The sequence below is a fragment of the Lepisma saccharinum genome, chromosome 12 (genome assembly GCF_977018435.1).
Source record: "Lepisma saccharinum chromosome 12, izLepSacc3.1, whole genome shotgun sequence".
NCBI classification, from domain to species: Eukaryota; Metazoa; Arthropoda; class Insecta; order Zygentoma; family Lepismatidae; genus Lepisma; species Lepisma saccharinum.
In genome coordinates this window covers 40,640,002-40,661,461 of record NC_139240.1, presented here as the reverse complement: position 1 = coordinate 40,661,461, position 21,460 = coordinate 40,640,002, and the positions used below count along the sequence as shown (strand labels likewise).

General features: G+C 40.4%; 1 protein-coding gene and 1 non-coding gene across 2 annotated transcripts in view; one reads left to right on the top strand and one right to left on the bottom strand.

The window, feature by feature from the left end:
- LOC145996311 (serine protease inhibitor dipetalogastin-like) overlaps positions 1-21,460 on the bottom strand; it is a 97,266-nt gene that overhangs the window by 46,124 nt on the left and 29,682 nt on the right. The window lies entirely within an intron of this gene.
- TRNAT-UGU (transfer RNA threonine (anticodon UGU)) lies at positions 14,257-14,331 on the top strand. Its single transcript has one exon. It is a non-coding gene; the product is annotated as a tRNA-Thr (tRNA).

Genomic DNA, 21,460 nt, shown 5'->3' with positions numbered 1-21,460 from the left:
AACGGATTTTAAGGTGCAGGCAGCACCTTTCCAAAAATATAGCTGCTTTCATAACGATCGTTTGAGATATGTATTAAGTAAAGTAAACACACTCTGTTGCATCTTTTCGTTATATTACCTTTTTTATCCACTTTGTACCCCCTCTTTTTTGTTTCAGCACATTTCCCGGTACTTTTATTCCCCAATTGAAACTAGTACGAGAAATCGAAAGGTCAGTCAATCCTGATTTTACAAACGATACCACTTCATTTTTTCTGCTCTCAGGAAAGATGAAATTCGGCTGATTTTCATATAACTCTAGTAGTTTATTTTGCCAATTTGACAAGCGAAAAAAATAGCTCTCTTCTTTTATCCACTGAACTTCAGCGCCTGTTGGTGCTCTGCCATCTATCAACTCTGATTCCTGATAAAATGGTTCGTCACGAACTGAATACCAACCTGAGTAAGAATCCAGATATATTTGTCCTCTCTCTTCAAGCCTACTCTTTTTTCATGTTTTGTTAAAAAATATTGGACAGAAAAAAAAATTCACTCTTTTTGAGCAGCTATATAAAATCCTATAGTCTCATTTTGTAGAGCGGAACGAGAGCTATAAAATAGTACAATATAATCATTTCAGACCCAATAGTTCTTAAGATAATGTAGCAAAACCCGCGAGAGAAAACACAAACTTCAACGTAACCTATTCGGCAGAAACACAGTTCTCTATGCGGTCCGCGCGCATTATATACAGAAGGCGGGTGCTAATTAATCCCCCATCAAAATACGCCGAATTGCAAAATCAAAATAAATTAGGAACCAAAGACCCAATGTAAATTCATATACCTTTCTTGAAATTTCCTTGTACTTTCTTTGGAAGAACCAAATCCTTCACTTCCTTCATACCAGCCGAGGGAGACAACCCCCACCCCCAACGAACTGCCGGTACGCTCAGGCTCTAAGGAGGCAAATTAAACCCTTTCGAGGACAACACCTCAAAACTTCAAGCTCCAGCCAAGTAAACAGGAGCAAAAACCTCTTCCCTACCCTAGAAACTCAGCTGTTGCAGTTGCAGCAGGAATAAGCATATCCCAAAAACGAAAGCAACAAAATTTTCCATTCCTACCTACACTCAGAGAACTAAATGCGTCATATAGACTGATGTACCAGAATGCATCGATTGATGCACTAAAGTGTGTTTTGTAGCTTCTTCAAAGAATCAGATTCACATTTGATGCATTTTGGTGCATTTTTGCATATCGTGAAAGAAACACCAAAGTGCATCATTTGATTCAAGTGAGGATTTCTTTCAGTCAAGATGCACTTTAATGCATCAGCTGATGCGTTTTGATGCTTCATGTAGCTCAGACGAAACGTTTAAGTGCATCATCCAAGAAGATGCAGGAAGGTGCATCAAGGAACATCAACTGATGCATTAAAGTACATCTCGACTGAAAAAAAAACCTCACTTGAATCAAATGGTGCACTTTGGTGTTTCTTTCACGACATACAAAAATACACCCAAATGCATCAAATATGGATATGATTCTTTGAAGAAGCTACAAAACATACTTTAGTGCATCAATCGATGCATTCTGGTGCATCAATCGATATGATGCATTTAGTTCTCTGATTGTAGCACCACCCTTCAAAAGAAAAGCCAAGTTCCGCGGGACGTTACTTACACCAGTAAGAATGATGATGATGATGAAGACAGTATGGAATAAAGGCATTTTATCAGCACATTCTTGAAAACATTTTCAGAAACATTTTTTTTCCTTTCCCGACCATAATTTGCACCTTAAAATCCTTTCCCGAATCATGACACATTCATGCCTGATCATGGTTCAAACCTGGGGTCTCTGGCTTGTTAGCGTGATGCTCAGACCACTCAGCCACGGTGGCCGTCAACAGTGTTTCCCATTGTTGCATACGCAAATATAATACAACTCGGCGCGAATGAAATTAACGTAACGCGATCCTTCAAGAAGAAATTAAGAAACGAGCAGCGTCGTAGAATATCTCGTCTCATTCCGAAATTAAGCTCATTGAAACTCCGTGGTGATTTCACGGAATTATGACTCTCGACCCCTTGATAATGCCGCACCGTTTCCAACTAATTGGTTAAACGCTAAACCGTCTCATGTTTGCTTGTTCTGTGCTTTTGTCTCCAGTCATTCGGCTTGTTAGTCACGGTGAATGGAAGGGCTAAAAAGAACCAACGGTTGATGGAACTCATGAAAGGACACCCACACAGAACACCCTTGCTCATGTCAGGTTTCACATTTCAAAAAGTATGTGCAAATTAAAAGTACGGGGTACAATATCACACAAGGTTCCCGTTTGTTGTACTTCTATCGAAATGTTCTCGAAGATTGAATGGATGTCCCTTTTGTAATGTACCTAAATATCAACCCTACTTCACGTAGTACTCCTTGGACTGCCTTTTTCAGACGACCGAGGCTTTGCTGCCCAGACCTACAGCCAATATAACCCGCTGTATGAACTGCATGGTGTCATCATATGTGCCTGTGTATGTCCCTTCATCCATCTCATTGCAACGTCGCGTTAACCAAAATTGGCAGAAAGGCGACGTAAAATAACATAATCCAATCAATAGAAAATTGAACAGAGCCTCTGATGCTTGAATTGTTCTGTACTGAACGTACAGTATATCAAAATGGGATCTGAACCACTGTGTCTTGTGACTCCACCGGGTATCGAACCCGGGATCCGAATGCGACGACGCTACCACTACGCCATCGGGGAGGCCCAGAGCCTCTGATGTATTCTCGGTTATGCCTCCCCCCCTCTCCCCGCTTGTGCCAGTTGAGAACAGCACATTAAGTCGATTATTAATCTCGATATACATTGTACTCGTATAAATACTACCTTCAAATACAACAAATGTGTTTTAACTGCTGTTAAACTTGTTTTCATTAATCAGTACCTTGTTTTGTACCTATTTTTGTTCGATTGATTGATTTATTGAGTTGTTGTTTTAAGTCCACTTTATGCTCAGTAAGGCTAATCGGGACTGGACCTATAGTTTAAAAAGGGATCAGAACCTATGTGCCTCCACCGGGACTCGAACCCGGGACCGCTTGATTACAAGGCGACGACGCTACCACTGCGCCATGTGTGTGCGGTTAAATGAACATGTTCGTAGAGTACTTTAAAAGCAACGCTTCCATAAGCGTCTACGTAAAATGCTATATTCATCCGACCCTAAGACAAGTAAATTCCTTGATTTTAGTTATTTTACTTTGCTTTTCTACCACTTTTGTTAATCGTAACGATGACTGATGAACTATGATATGGATGAAGGGACAAATGCGTGCCTTAAACAGGATTCCAACTTTTGACCCCTTTCTTCGTAGCTCTGTGCCTTTAATATAGGGATGAAGCATCGTCGTATTCAATTCGACTAAGCAAAATTACCTACGATCCTGCAGGGTATGCAACCCGCAAATCGTAACGCGCTTGTTGGTTGCAGCAGTGACAGGATATGAACGATGAAGGGAGAGATATGGCAATCCCTGTCCCTTCAGGAGTTAAAATTTTGTAGCAAGTTGAATCGCAATCATTTGTATCAAATTATTTAAACGTTATACAGGGTGTTTCTAAAGGTCGTTTACAACGCTTGGGGGGTGATTCCTCACACGAAAACAAGCAAGAAGTGTGAGTAACATTTTTACGACTGAGGCTTCGTTTCCGATATAGGAGCCTCGCAAAAGGTGACAAAGTGAACGCAACACTTAACTAGGACGAATACTATCACAGATGGAGAGGCGGTTCCAAGGGAATCATAAAGGAATCGTATGTGCTCAGTCCGGAAGTCACTATGAAGAGTTCACTGCACGCATGCGCAATGGAGTCCTCAAAGGAATTGGGGATTTCCAGCAAGAACAATGCATGGAAAGGGTATGTAACGCAGCAAGAAGGACCGTGACAATGAGAAATGCGTTAAAGACAACACATTCCGACCTCAAACATCAAAACATGAGCACGGAACACAAAATCCGAAAAGTTGAGCACGGTTGCATACCCCAGTTACACGCGAGGAATGAACGAATCATGTCATGTGACATAGGAGAGACACATTACTCCACCAGGAGGAGGAAAAGAAAAACACAATATCAGATGATTGCGACAACGTGTATTTTTACACGCGACAACTACGTAATACCCCCTCCCCACACGCACAACAAACAACAAATGGTACAACGTCTTACGCACAGACACTGTACACCAACTGAAGATGTCACTTTCACCACACAAAGGGGGTGGGGAGCAATACCAAGAGTGTTCTCACTGGGATTTGCCGAGGGCGATAATCACAGCCGGTTTTCAAAATGTCTGTCGTTCACTTCTACGCAGAGATGACAGCGACGAATCAAGGATTGTCGAGTACGAGCAAACAAGCCAGGTGCATCTGCTACCGTCGCGGCGTCGACGTTGATGAGAGCAACGAGATCCTCAGCTGATGTGACAGGTGTGTCGTATACGAGGGTTTTCATTTCTCCCCAGAAGAAAAATCGAGAGGGTTGAGATCTGGTGACCTCGGTGGGCAAGGCACAGGCTCATTCCTACCAATGAACCTATTGCGAAACACATCATGCAGGAAATGTACTACATTACGATCGAAATGAGCTGGTGCCCCATCGTGTTGGTACCACATTTCTTGACGCAGTGGCAAAGGTACGGTCTCCAACAGTTTCGGCAGAACCTCACTAAGAAATGCCTGATACGTGCGACCATTCAGGCGAACAGGGAGAATGTATGGTCCAATTAAATGATCATGTACTATCCCGCATCACACATTCACTGAAAACTTGTGCTGGTGATGGGCCACAAAAAGTGCATGTGGGTTGTCAAAGTCCCAGACATGACTGTTTCTACTAATGAAGACATACATCCCGGTGAAAATGGCTTCATCTGTCCACAATACCTTTGCCCCGAAGTGAGGGTTTGTGTCCAGCTTATGCACGAGGTAACAGTTCTTGTACTTTCTGCAGTTTAAAAGGGTGCATTCCTTCCTCTGACAACACTCGCCAAACATTCACATGAGACGTGTCTCGTGCCCGAGCGAGTGCCAGAATGTTCTGCGACCGCTGTTAACACATCTTCTGCAAACTGACGTGTGCGTACACTTCGGGGTCTTCCAACTTCTTGCCGCGGTGGTAACACTGACCCTGTTTCACGCAGTCGACTGCCCACTACCTGAAAGAAGGCGTGAGACGGTAAACGTCTATGTGGAAAGCGTTCTCCATAAAGACGCCTCGCCTCACGGCTATTACCACGTGCCTCCCCATACATAAGATGCATGTCTGCTAGCTGCTGGGTCGTATACGCAGCAATCTGCGTAATATGGAGCTGGAACTACAAAGTATCGTTTTTGTTTAACACTGACACACTGCACAAATTGGCCGTATCACCGTACGAACATCACAGACCAATTGTTGCGATATTTGACTTGCCCACCCCACCACGTCAACTTCTTTCAATACAACATACTAGTACTTTTCAATTCGTATGACAACCTAGAGCGAACTGCTGATCATATCCCAGCACCTGCAACACGTCTGGGACGACTGGAAGTGACATCTTCAGTTGGTGTACAGTGTCTGTGCGTAAGACATTGTACCATTTGTTGTTTGTTGTGCGTGTGGGGAGGGGGTATTACGTAGTTGTCGCGTGTAAAAATACACGTTGTCGCAATCATCTGATATTGTGTTTTTCTTTTCCTCCTCCTGGTGGAGTAATGTGTCTCTCCTATGCCACATGACATGATTCGTTCATTCCTCGCGTGTAACTGGGGTATGCAACCGTGCTCAACTTTTCGGATTTTGTGTTCCGTGCTCATGTTTTGATGTTTGAGGTCGGAATGTGTTGTCTTTAACGCATTTCTCATTGTCACGGTCCTTCTTGCTGCGTTACATACCCTTTCCATGCATTGTTCTTGCTGGAAATCCCCAATTCCTTTGAGGACTCCATTGCGCATGCGTGCAGTGAACTCTTCATAGTGACTTCCGGACTGAGCACATACGATTCCTTTATGATTCCCTTGGAACCGCCTCTCTATCTGTGATAGTATTCGTCCCAGTTAAGTGTGACGTTCACTTTGTCACCTTTTGCGAGGCTCCTATATCGGAAACGAAGCCTCAGTCGTAAAAATGTTACTCACACTTTTTGCTTGTTTTCGTGTGAGGAATCACCTCCCAAGCGTTGTAAACGACCTTTAGAAACACCCTATATATATATATATATATATATATATATATATATATATATATATAGTATACGGTTCACATTTTGTGATATTATATGCGAAAAGATTATTGTAGTTCGTGTCTTACCATTTACTTGATATTGTACCACTTTTCCACCCCATTTCTTAGTGATGCACCCTTTTTGTTTTTGGCGCCCATGAGCAAATGGAGAGTAAGTTGGGAAAGAGTAAATAGCACGGCATCCTTTGAAAGTATTGACGCAAAATTAAATTAATGTAATATTATTGTAAGTATGCAAATAAATAGATATAAAAATTTTCCCGCGCGCTTCGCTCTCAATTATCCCTATTTGGGTCTTGATAACATGATTCTGAAGGATTATACTGTAGCTACATTACGGTTTGATTTCATTTTTGTTATTTAGCGTCGCTTTTCTTTCACTTTTGGCTGATCGCGACGATGAGAATGAATGATGACATGATAAAATTGATGAAGGAACATTCACAAAATAACACTCATGCCCAGCCCGAAATTCAAACCCGTGGTCTTTGGCGTCGTAGCGTGCTGTGCTAATCACACCGCCACGAAGGTCGGCTGCTACATTGCCAGACACGACCAATATTCTTGGTGTTGATTGAATTTTTTAATAAATTTAGGAGATGTAGCCACAGTTCATTAGGTGAATCACTTTCCAAAAAGGTTAAAAGTGCTTTCGCAACAGGAAAACGCGCAATCCCACAAATCGAGCGCCCCAAAGGCAAATTGCACTAATTTTGCTTCGAATTTATTCCCCATCCAGCCTATTCACAGGACTTGGCCCGTGCGATTTCTTCCTGCAGGTGCACCATTTTAACGAAGTAGTTCTATTAAAAATACTACTGTATTGTCTGTTCCGTGTGCTGTCAGAATTGTACTAAATATACTACATACTAACGCATTGTAAAGAACCCGATACAACAGAAAAATATGTAATGTAAGATGTGCATATCAAACTTGTCGCAGAAAGTGAAATTTACACGTGAGATACAATCCAGATTTTCTTTACTTTGAAATACTCTAAGCCTAAGAGGAGAATTTGTTGCAGGAGGCAACAAATTCTATTTTCACTATCTACGGCTCTGTGTATGAAACGATAATTGAATCAGTCATACAAACAAACAAGTTCTGGTTAAGACAACTGCAGCATGAATATTTGGTTTGCCCACTGGTGTACTCAGGGTAGGGGTTGGGGGAGATGATGTTGCTGCAGTTCCACAATTACCTATGAATTTTTGAGAAAATTTGAAATTCTGAAATTTTGAGAAAATCAATTTTTTTAAATGAAAGCAGAAAAAACTCTGGAAAAGCAAAATGATAAAAGCAAACTCCCCTTAAAACGACCCCCCGATATTTGTCTTTGAACAACTTTAAAAAGGAAGGCAAAAAATAATATTTATGAAATATTTTATATCCCATCTTCTCCCAGAACAATTCCGCCCTCCTCCGAAAAGAAAAATCATGCGTATGCAAGTGGTGTGCCCAGTTAAATTTTTCTATCTTATCATTAAGTTGTGGGCTTGTTAACATCTATTCCCCGACCAAAAACACTGAATACACATTATTTATTTTCTGACATTTCAAATTATCTATAAAATCAATGTGCTTAGCTTTCTGCGTGTCGAAAATATACATTTTAAGATATAACTATTGACCACTTGATAGGCTATTGCATCCAAATTAAAATCAGTTACTATATTTATCAAAATAATATTGGGTGGTTAAGATGATCGAATTTAGTTATGAATTTTGGACTATTATCCTTATGCTTGGTGCCTTGAAATTCTTTATTTGGGAGACTCCGTTCAGGGCCTTGAGGGGGATGGTCACCCTGGTGGAGGGAATCATAGTCCCTGTTTGGCCCAGTAAAAAGAATGTCTAAAGCAGGAAATGGTGGCAAAAAGATTGCTAACGAAAGTCCTTGGTATGCCCCTGTGTGTAGAGTTCGGTAGAGTTTTATTTTTAAACCCACTTTATGCACATAAATGCTTTTCGGGACTGTGGACTTGCAGTTTAAAATGGAATCCGAACAACTTGTACCTCCACCTTGCATTAAACCCGGAGCCCTTTTGATTACAAAGAGGTGGCTTTACCACTACGCTACTCATCAAAGAAAGAAAAAAACTGAAACTCTTCCACAACTTTTCAAGACAGGATCTGTTCCATTTGAAACATAGAAGGGGAGGAGAAAGGTCTTCCTCTTTCTGATAGGGAAGGAAGTGTGATAATTTTCATTGACATTTCTTAACATTTTGATGTTTTCCCCTTCAAAAATAGGACAAGGCCCCAATGACTTTTTTATTTCCATGTGTTTGTACATACAGCGTAAGTCAAAATGATGTTCCCGATTTCAGTGTCTATTTATTTCATTGTAATGATACGTAAATGACTGATATTGCACACACAGATTGAAAAACTCAAAATGTTTTTCCTGGCGTATTATAAATGTTATCTGTGTGATCCACGTGTTACACGACACACATCTAGTCTATAATCAAGTTCCTGCCACACTCTTCCTAGCATGTCAGGGTCCACGTCGGCTATGGCTGCAGTGATGCTCTCACGCAATTCCACCAATGTTGTAGCATTTTCTAATTGACTTGCCAGAAGGCGGTTCAACCACAAATCTTGTTCGGAAATGTCGCTGAACGAGAACACAGAACGCTTTCTGCTGTCCAGTTGTAGCCACTTTTCTCACTGCTACTAAACTGCCTTCTGGTGGCTGACAGCGCAACTACGAGTCTTCAATAGAAAGAAGAAAAAAAAACTTTTTGAGATTGTATTCCATAAAAAAATTACTTATGCAAGAAAAGCTCATTACCTTTCGTAGAAATACAATATGGCATACCAAGTTTTACTCTTCCCTTTTGCTGTTTTGAGAAAAGCCTAATTCTAAAGTTGCGGATTTCGCAATAATTTAATATTTAAAGGGTTATATCTACTAACAGCGTCAATATCCAAGTAATGTGCTATTTCAGTGAGTGCTGATAGTGAGCTTCCAGGTCGAGTAAAAAGAATTGGTAGTGTTGTTTAACCAAGATATTACGGGCCGAAATAAGTAAAAATACAGTGGAAACCTGTATTTCGGGCTCTCTTTATTGCCGCATAACAATGGAAAACAACAATCCCCAAAAAAACAATTGAATCTATACAAGCAAACAGTCTTACACTAACAACATATTTTTAAGAGGTATAGAGAAAACCTCAAAATTTCATGTTTAAGGCCAGTGGTGGCGATTGGATTCCAAAACCTGGGGGTGGGGCGGTGCAAGGAAAATTTACTTGCTCTTGGTAGTCAAGGCTTAGCATTAAGAGGCCATAGTGAGGAGGCAAAAAAAATAGGGATTGAATTGCTTTATTTTACTTCGCTTTTTGTGCCCCTTTTGGCTAACTTACCAATATGGGGATAAGTGACGATATGATGAAATTGATGAATGGACAATCAAAAACATCTATGCCCAGGCCAGGATTCGAAACCGGAACCCCTGGCGTCGTAGCGCGATGTTGCAATATCCTCCAGTTGGACACCAGTCGTCACAAAGTTAGTCCGGTACTCCATTTGTCGGGAACATTAGACTCTTAGTAACTCATCAAGGCTTGCTGGGTAACAAGTATAAAAAAGCCAATATCTGAAATATCACCATCTGTTGTAGGTTCACACATGCATATGCATTTTTCTATTATATAAGGTTACAAACCGCATACACGGAATTTGGTCTGGGCACAAGTAAATCATCAATCAGAACTTTGTTTTTCAGTTGATTTGTGCAGTTTATTTCTTTCTTAATAAACTGCTCCAATATCCGGTATTGCTGAAATATTAACTTTAGAGAAAGAGACCTTTGATCTCTTCAGCCCTCGACCCGAAATAGCACTACACTGAGGCTCCGGAAGTTCCGCTGTCGTCATTGTCTTCATCTTTGGACCCGAACTGGAACTAGATGTAGACTTCGTTACTTTTCATTTTCAAATCACTAGATATTATAAAGCCACCAATGGACACTGACTGATCACTAATCGACTGTATGAGTTGTCACACTTACCTCTGAAGTCTCATTAACCGATTCTATTGTACAGGTCAACCGGGAAATGAATATTTTCATATTCTAGAACGTTCAGCAGGAAAACGATTCGTTAATATAGCCAGCAGTAGTTCGACTCCTTCTCTTATTCAAGAACGTTCTCTCTCGCGCTTTCCAGAGATTAAAAATTACAACGAATCGTCCTACTTGTGGCGCTACAAATGCTGACAAGTCTTTCCATAGTGCTCAAATTTGCTGCGACAACACCGAAAGCGCAAGAAAAGTTTACGTGAACAACAGGGTTATAGAACATTCTTCGTCTTGCCTTGATAATTATTTCTCTCTTTAAGTCATCGTCCTATTATTCAAGAAGACAAAAACCTATTTTTTTTTAAAGTAACTTGAAAAATTTCTGATCCCCACCTTGGATACGTGCTATTAACAATAAGAGGGTTATAGAGCATTATCTGTCTTGTCTCGATAATCATAACTCTCAAATTATGATCACATTATTCAATAAACTAAAAGCCTCATTTTATCTAGTGTAATCAGAAAATTTTCGGTGGGGGGCTCGAGCCCCCTTGGATACGTGCCTGATGTCAGATTAAGATCGATGACTTGCCTGTTGTATGCAGTAATACCGATCTCACTTCAAAACCTTTCTACGCTAAATATGACATGGTTTAACAAGTTGAACAAGGGATGCTGGACGGCGTGAGGAAGAAAATGAAGGGGTGATGAAGCACCCTTCCCCACCTCCTGGCGGCCCCCCTGATTCTAAGTAAACCCGAACTCATACACGAAAATAGTTATCGAACTACTAACACCGAAAAAGTTACCAACTGTATATTGCCAAGTTCATACTTAATGCCAATCTTACATACCTACAAGTTTCTTGTGAACAATTTAATAAGTGTAAAATATCAGCACTATGCGACGAAAATTTGAGTTTCTGTTGTCTCGGCACAGTGAGATTGTCAGTTTCGGAATGGTGTCCTTCCTTAATCCACAAAGCTGCATGCTTTGGGGCAGGGAAATCTTATGAATGGACCATTAATGGACAAATGATTTTTCAATTGTGTCTGTTACATAGTTAAGACATGGAATAATATATCCTTTGAAGTCCATTTTTCTTTAGAGGGATAAAAACACTTCTGGCAGGGATAAAAATAATTTTCTTTTGCAGGGGATAAAATTTATTGTGGTGGGGAAATCACCGGCACCCCCTTCGCTTAATTCGCACACTGCTTAACTCATTTAATTAATAACCTTCCTAAAATACCACTCTTTTTCCTCTCTGTCTTAACACATTCTCCCCGCTCCCCAACCTTCGTTTCATTACTAACATAAAAAGTAAAGTGTTCCCCTGTGCTTTGCACCAAGCTATGAAGGCGTATACGGAGTGTGGATTTAGGACCCCACACTTTCTTGATCAGGGCCGAAGGTGGGCCGCCTTTATATCCCACAGTATCCTCCACGTACCCACTTTATACGACGCTGGGCGGGCACCAGAGCCGCTTGAACAGGTGGAAAAAATCCCGGGTCTCTCGCATGGTAGTCAGACGCTAGTTGAGCTACCGCGGTTTTCATTACTAGCAATGGGATGCCATTAATTTAATTCAATTACTAGCAAGTAAGATCTTGCAACCAAGTTCGTTTCTAGAACGCCGGAACAATCTTGGTACACTATATCCATGAGAAGTGAACTAGATTTAGCTTTAGTGCCTCGTACATACATATAATTGAAACCGTCAATACATGGACGAAGAGAAAAACGGGGGAGCCGAAATTCCGCTGATCTGACGCCCTTGTTTATTTTAAAGGCACCACGGCAATAAGCACCTACCCCTGAACGTATGCGGGAGGAGGTTTCGGGGGTTTCCCCTTTTTCTTTCCTTGTCTGTTTATTACTGAGGGAAAATGCAGGGCTTGAAGCTGAAAGCTAGTTGTGGAAGCATTCCCTTTCATCCCATGCTGCGGCGACCTATTGAAAGAATACGCTGCATTCTTTATGGAACCAAAACACAATTATAGTCCACCCCTTCCAAGGTCAAGTGGAAACAACCTGCATTTGTTTTCTAAGCATATGAAGTCACGTACGCGGTCAAGAAGACGACGTGGGCGACCCAATGCTTTCCGAATCAAGTTATGTTTATTCCGTACTGAAAGAGACAAACAATACCCAGTCTGTAGGCCACATCGAACCAACGGAAAGCGACGTAAAATAACGAAGAAATAACTAATACCACAAAGAGCATATAGATATCTCACATATTTAATAATAATAATAATGATAATAGTAGTAGTAGTAGGTAAAATGTAAAGTTTCCCGCGCATATAGCACCGTGCATGAGGCAAATTTAGGGGACGTGGGAGCACATATTCTTGATCTCGGCCATTTTGGTGGTGATGTGTTCAGCACCACACTCCGGCCGCCCTTACTCCCGAGGATTACCCCAAGGTATTATTTTTTTTGAGTCAGGGTGAGCCTCAAATAATAATAATAATAATAAACTTCTGTATCTGTATAATAAACGAGACTTTGTATCAAGATACTTTGAGAGTTACTTACAGATATGTACTTAATTTTACATTCATTTTGGAAGACAATGTATGTTTCATAATTCCCGGGTCTCTTTGGTTATTCCTAGAACACCCTTGTTTATGAGATGGGGCCTAGTGTTGTGTAGGCCCCACCAGATCAAAACAAACATTGGAGGAGCAAGGGAGTTTGTACTTTCTTCATAGCATTGCTAGCGACTTTTGCCCTGTCGCGAATTCACAACTCTCATAAACAAATGCGTGTGAAATAATGTGTAACTGTAAAGACAAGAGAAGAATTCGCACGAAACCTAGTGGTGTGAAAAGTTGGGTAAAGTAAGGTTGAACCCGCATTATTTTATTTTTTAAGAAATAAACTTGAAATGATAGTGAGGAAACAACAACACGAACAACAAAAAGAGAGGTTAGGCAGAAATATTGATCTGCTTTCCTGATGATACATGCCACATTTCATTTAGCATAACAGAGGGCTTCCAGCCATTGGATGTTACCGTCACTTGAACCTTACATCCATGCATATACCTACCTATATGTACATATGTATGTATGTATGTATGTATGTAAATATATTTATGCATATTCACTACTTACCCATTTTTGACATTTGCAACGCTCTGTAGAAACTAAATATTCAGAGCTTAATCATCGAAACTCAACAAACAATAGATGTACAATTTGCCAGTAAGAAATTTACTTTTGAGTGCATAGGTGGGGGGGGGGGGGAGCGGGAACAAAATAGAAAACTTACAACTCTGCTAAGATGGTAATTACTGTAAATTTAGAGCTTTTAGGCAGATTTTTTTACAGTCGCTGTATACCTTTGAGGACTAGAGTGATAATTCATTTGAGTAAAATTTGGTCAAGGCCTTCGATAAGGCGTGAGGAAAATGGATTTTCGCTATTTTGCGCGATTACAAAATGTTGTAAGTTGAGAGATGTTTAGTTTTTCTTTCGGCGAAGTGACGAACTTGATTGATTGATTAATTTGGTGTGTTAAGTCCACTAAGGCTAATCGGGACTGGACCTACAGTTTCAAGTGGGATCCAAACCATTATGTGTCTCTACTGGGTAGAAGTGGCGAACTTGTTTCAACAAGTTAAACTTACTCTAACCTCTGGCGCAACTGCTCTAATCTCTGACGATATCTTGAATTGTACAAACATTGCCACAACAACAAAAACAGTGCTTTAATGTCGCACAAATATCTACACATTCAGTTGCTTGCTACACTATGTGGAAGAAAATCACTGGACATCCCGGTTTCAACTCTGAAATGAACTCCTCATGGAAAACAGAGTACAGACGGGTATATATACGGCAGCAGGAGGCTTCTCAGATAATTCGCTGATAAAATGACGGACAGGAAAGAGCTCAGCATGTTTGGAAGAGGGATCATAGTAGGCTGCTCCATAGGAGGTATGAGGGCCTCCCCCATGGCGCAGTGGTAGCGTCCTTGCCTTGTAATCAAGGGGTCCCGGGTTCGATACCCGGTGGAGGCACAAGTGGTTCGGATCCCACTTTAAACTGTAGGTCCAGTCCCGATTAGCCTTACTGTGCATAAAGTGGACTTAAAACAGCAACTCAAACCAAACCATAGGAGGTATGAGTATACGTAGCATAACTGATGCCTGACAGGTCCCTAAATCAACTGTAGTCTTTGTCATCAAGAAGTGGAAGGAAAAGGGACACTGCAGCAGTGCACCACAAAGTGGAAAACCCACGAAATTGGACGACCGGGACAGGAGAGTACTGAAGAGGGAGATTCGGATAAACGGGACCCGTCCGATGCATTCGATGCAGAAGAGTTTCAAAGTGCGACCAATTTGACTGTTTCGACCAAGACACTTGGCAAGGAGGCCCATGCGCTCGGTTATCATGGTCGAGCCGCTGCCCACAAACACCTGATAACAAAAGCAAGAAACGACAGAGAGTACGCTGTTGTAAAGAGCGGAGAAACTGGATGGTGGAGCAATGGCAGAAGGTCCTATGGAGCGATGAATCACGCTTCACACTGTTTCGATCAGATGGGAGAGTGTGGGTATGGCGATTACCCGGAGAACGTCTGTTACCCGAGTGTGTAGTGCCCACAGTGAAATATGGTGGTGGCGGCATCAAGTTCTGGGGTTGTTTCAGCTGGCATAGCGTGGGTCCACTGGTACCGGTGTATGGCCACTTGACGTCTGCGTCGTACCGAGATATTCTCGACAACTCTATGGTCCCCACGTTGTGGCGTTTCTATGGAAACGAAGAATGTGTGTTCCAGGACGATAATGCGACTTGTCATGTTTCCAGGGCTACCATGGAGTGGTATGCAGAAAATAATGTCACCCGACTAGATTGGCCTGCTCAGAGCCCTGACCTCAACCCTATCGAACATCTATGGGACGAACTGGAGCTCCAACTGAGCTCGAGATCGCCTCGCCCTTCTACACTTCCAGGGTTGGTGACTGCACTGCAGAAGGAACGGTGGAATATCCCACTCAGTGTACTACACGACCTTGTGGCCAGTTTACCATGACGTGTAGTTGCTGTTATCGCTGCCAAGGCGGACCGACCTCCTGTTGATTGCAAGAAAACTGATGGTATCCGCTGACATGTGGTGTCCAATGACTTTCTTCCACATAGTGTATAAGCGAGTGGTGTCAAAGCTACTATTTTAAACAGTGGATCTACAAGCTGATGGTTGATTTCCTGACTGGATTGGTTTTCGTAGACACACCCGCATAATGTCGTTCGAATCTGTGCTTTAGGACAACTCAGGGCATTATTAAATGCCTCGATACCCATGGAGAACATGATAAGCTGCAACCCTAGCTCCAACTTGTTCAAACACAAATCTAGAACATATTTTAAAAACGAAGATTAATTGCTTCACAATGAAACTACTCGCTACGACCCTGTTGATTACAATTTTACAACTTTCTTCACTACAATGATAACAAGCAATTGAGGATTTGAGGAATACAAGGGTGGAGGAGCGGCACCTCACGGTCGTACACATGTTTGACACATGCGTACATGAACATACCTTAGCCTACAAGAAAAATTGTCCCTACAAGAAAAATTGTCATTTAACCAACTTTTACCTCAAGTATGCATTTTGTATGCGATATTTCATGGGAATAAAATTTGACTATTCCTAAGAAAATATTTCGGTCCCCCCTTTTTTTCTATCTTTCTCGGCGACACTGTAATGCTGACAGAAGCTCTTTGATATTTTCAAAATAAAATGTTTCCTCTATTCGGAGGAACGTTGTTGTCCATACCTTACTTTCTTCTGTTTTGTTATTTTACGTCCTTTTTTTACCTCTCTAGGTTAATCACAATCAATGAGGATGAAGGATGATTTGATGAGATAGATGACGGAACAAACACACATCGATTACCCAAGATTCGAACCTAGAACCTAGGATCAGTGTGTGAAAGTGCAACCCCCCCTCTTTGAAAGGTTAGCCCCCAGTCCCTGGTTTCTATCCGGCCCTCTGGATTACTTCCTGCTTTAATCCTTCAAATCCCTCCTTTCACCTCACCCTGGGTGCAAAGCGAGCAGATTATATTTGAGCCGGAAATACGAAAGGGGGGTTTCACATAACAATTTATATTTTTAGTCCCTGGTTCGTTACGCATGTACATCAAGTGAATGAACAACTGGTTTAAAATGGACAGTACTGTAGTTCTTAGAGTTAATTCAGCAAATCATAACATTTCTAGTAGTGCCTCCTCGATGGCGCAGTGGTAGCGTCGTCGCCTTGCAATCAAGGGGTCCCGGGTTCGATACCCGGTGGAGGTACATAGTGGTTCGGATCCCACTTTAAACTGTAGGTCCAGTCCCGATTAGCCTTACTGTGCATAAAGTGGACTTAAAACACCAAATCAACAACAACAGCAACAACATTTCTAGTAGGATTATATTGTTTATTATACGTTGTTATATATCGTATATAACTTTGCAAAACTATCTCTGCGGGCCTACCCTCAGCTGAAATGATATTCCGTTCATTACAAATGCGTATCCTTACGCCTTTACTCTTTCTTTTGGGCATCAACTATTCAATACGGAAATATCCAAATATTTAAAACTTTTCTAAAGGGGACTTGGGACAGCAAACAGGGGTTGGATTACACCAAATGCTATATTCTTATAATAGTCTAGCCACCAAAAGTGGACTAAACTCGAGGAGACATTCCTCGTCGTCGAAAGATGGGGAAACACTGTTTTCTATAAAGCCCAATTGACTTTTTTATAGTCTGGGTAAACGTCTGTGGACGTGGACCACGTAGCGTTGAAAAATTCCACTGTAACGGTCTTTGGAAAGACATCTCCCCCACTGGGGTGATAAAAAAATCTAATATCCAGCAAAGCACAATCCAATGAGCACATACACTTACATCCTGTAATAACATATAAGTACGCACATGAAAAACATATTACTTTACCCTACACCTTGTAGCTGGCCAGCAATTAATTAACATATTTCCAAAACCAGTAAAGCTCAATCCGACCATTACAAGTACTCCGAGGTTTTTCTTGGCTATGACATTTATGTTACGAAGATTTCATACAAAATATACAAATAACAAGTACGTACAGGAGACAAGCAAGTTGCTTGAACCAACAGAGGGTTTCGTACCAAAGCAACAAAATGCAAGGGATACAACACCTGGATCTTCTTTGCAATCTTCAAAACAGCATTCACTGCACGTGAACGGTGCAACTAGACTATAGAAAAAAACAAACCTTTCCGAGAGTCACCCAATCTACAGGCAACTGAGCTGCTTATTGCGTCGCCCCGGTCTGGAAAGTCACACTTGCTTCTTAATGTTCGCTTCAAACGACACTTGTTTCTTGTTTACTTATTCTTCTGAAATCTGCTTTTGCCTGAATCTTCCTTAATGCATCAAAATATCTGCTTTCGAAAGTTTTAATGAGCACGTTTTAAGAACATCTCAACGACCAAAGTCAAGAATTAGTAGAACTTTTGACTGTCTTCTAATCACCGAAAATTAGCAAATATATTTCCATCAATGGATTGTAAATTGATTATGTACGAGTTACATGTAAATATATTTTGTAAACTTCAAGTTAGTATATTTCATTGATTGATTGATTGATTTGGTTTATTTTACTTCGAATTTCTGCCACTTTTGGATAGTCGCGAATATGAGGATGAGTGATGATTAGATGAAATTGATTAAGTGATACTCAGAAAGAATACTCATGCCCCTGGCGCTGACCACTCCGACGGTTAGTGTATTTCATTTTACACAGAACTTTAAATAATATTTTTCTTCCATGTGCAGCAAGTTGTACCACAGTTATGTTCCGAATTTGGCAACTTCGACATTTCCGTTAACGAAACAAATAGTTGATGAAGGTACGATGAATAAAAGCGAACTATAAAGATCACATTTTATGTATTTTCCGTCCATAATTATAATACATGAATAAAGTTAACCCACAGTTTTAAATTTTCACATGCAAATTTGCTTCATTATTCGGGCTGGTTGATTAGAGGATAACAGCAGTGTACGTAAAAATGATCAAGCATAGCGTTATATACCTCAGGTTGAAATTCTAAGTAAAGCATGCATGTGCGAATATCCCTCCACTTATTTCATGAGTTCATGATTCATGCTTATGTCACGTCGTAGATATGTAAAAAGAAGTTAGAACGGTGTTTACAGTGTAACTGCGAATGCTCTATGCTATGTGTACTAATCAGAAAGTAGTATATCCATAGTTGAACTCACATTGACAGACAAACAATTTTATCAACATGTCAATTATTCCATAATACTAGACTTAAGACTACTTTTAATCCAATTTGCAATTATTTCTGAGCAATCGACAGGTATATGTTGTCAAATTGTTTACCCTCACTTACAAACAGACAAACCATTTGACAAACCATGTACATAGGCATAACTTGGCGGAGGCAAGGGCGGGAAACCGCCCCCCCCCAAATCATGTGTTGAGTGAAAGAGAGGTATATTCCACACATAAAATGTCAGAGACAGAAAATAGTTCACAACTCAATGTGCTGTCAGGAATGTGTGAATATAAGAACACTCATAATGAGTTTCAACCCAGAACTTTCTTGTGTGTGAGGAACAACATTTACGAGAACATTTTCCAAATTTGAAATGAACTGTTCAAACCATTATTGACAACCTCCGTGAGTTCAGGATGCTGTGAGCATTCTTTCTTGTCCTCGGAGGTTCAGGACCAATACACTGTATACTCAAAGCTACTTGGCATTAAATACTTCGCCTTATTGCTGTTTTGTATATTTAACAAACGAATGATATTAATAGGTCCAAAATTATAAATTAATTTTACTCGGACGCAACTCGTCAAGAAAGGAAACTGAAGCTTCATTAGATTTTTGATTGATTGGGTGTTTTAAGTCCACTTTATGCACAGCAAGGCTAATCGGGACTGGACCTAAAGTTTAAAGTGGGATCCGAACCACTTTGTACCTCCACCGGATATCGAACCCGGGACCCCTTGCTTACAACCCGGGACCCCTTGCTTGCCTCCCCATCGGGGAGGCCTGAAGCTTCATTAGAACTACAAGCTTCACTCATACTTGTGTGCTATATGTGGTATGTGGCGGATCGGATTTATATGCTATATAAAGATCGAAATATGCTATGCATAAAAACACCTTCGAAATTGTATTATGGTCTATATATGTTTATGACCTCACGGATACTCTTGAAGATGCCACGTATCACATGATTCCAAATACTGAAGGAATTCCCTTCTAAAGCCCACATTTCTTGCGTGGCTGGGTACCATCATTTTTCAACATAGATAGCGCAAAACTATTGCATTTTTATCACTTGTATTTGAAGAATAGATATCGTTTACAGAGGAGGAATTGATGAGTTGCTGGGCTCATTTATAGTTTTCTTCTGCAATAATAGAACCATTATGCACTAGAGGTATTAACTGCTCAACATGAGTGACAAAACTTGCTGCAAACAAATTGTAAAATTTACACGCTAAAAAATAGTTTAACTATACTGTTCTAGATGAAACTAAATTCATACAAACAATCTCACACCGTACTGCATACTTTGCCCACCATGGCACAGATTTTTCAAAGGCCTGAAATTCTGGACAAAGCACGTGACCAGCTTTCTTGAAATATATTATTATTTAATGAGGATACAGGGGTAAAAATGATGATAAATAATTCAGAATCACCCCTTCCCCTCCCCAGGTACACTTTGGACTCATCGTACATACATACTTGAGCTCTGATTCTTGTTCTTTAAAAAATGGCAGAAATACAAAGAGCGAACTATCGCGTCCTCTCACAGAAAAGACTACAAAATTTAGAAAGAGAACTACATTGGTTAAATGTCCAATTTATAAAGTAGGTATTGTCCAGGTTTTCAGGGCTTTGCAAATACTGTGTGGTCCTTACGGCATGGAGGAAGTCCTGCTCTTCACGGCCACCGGAAATCACATGAAACCGTGGAAGATTTATGCGTGTGAAAATTTCCATACAAGTCGATATTTCTGTGCTGGGACGTACACAGTGGATAGCAGAAAGTCAACGAATCTGAAAAGTTTCATGCATGCTGTGTGACGTATAAATTATATTGTTAAGTTGTTGTTCTAACCTCACTTTATGCACTAATAGGATAATCGGGACTGGACCTACAGTTTAAAGTGGGATCCGAATCACTGTGGGCCTCCAACAGGTATTGAACCTGGGTCCCTTGATTACAGTTTAAAGAATATTGACCACAATTGTATTTGTAAATTCCCACGTGAATAACCAGATGTTACTTTAAATATCAAAAATATTAAATTGAATACTTAAATGCAAACAGTTTGCTATATATTAAATAATTCTGGCATCAGCGAATGTGCATGATCATAATCTATTCACTGTTGAAACAGTTTGACCTTAACTCTTTCAATATTAAAATTTCTAACATGTACCATTTGAAACAAGTATTTTCAGGTGGGGAAGGCCACCTTAAAACAAGTCTTCAAGGACTAATATTTGCAACCAGAAAGAAGAATGCTCTTTTATCTCCTAAGTTTAAATTAAGTATAACAACAAAAGTTTGCTGTGTGTTTAAAATTTCTATTCGGCTTGTTAATTTTCCAATAAATAATTAATGAGTTTAAAAGTTTAATTAAAAATTGATTTTATATTAATATAACTTTTTTAATTTTACAAATACAGTAGTTATGGGATGAAACAAATTTTGATCCTGCCCCCCCCTCCAATTTAGGTCCCAAGTTACGCCCATGGAAGTTGCTATTTAACATATCTATCAAATTACACGTTCGTAGCTTTAATTGAGTCCAAGATATTTAAGTATAAGAATATTTTCATTGTTGACTTTCGATTCTTGCCTCCCATAAACAGACGGATACTCGCATCCAGATACTTTATACCGCTCCATGCTAGTATTTGATAGGTCTACCTATCTACGCTTCTATTTTATGGTTTTTGACTATCTATACAATTATTTCGTGAATGACTACAACAATTAAATGAAAGACCCAATGGAGATTTTTAATAACGCGTCCGGTTGGTTTGACAAATTTCAATTTATAGCTCGAACCGTTTCGGTCACGTCACCACTTTAAAATTCAGG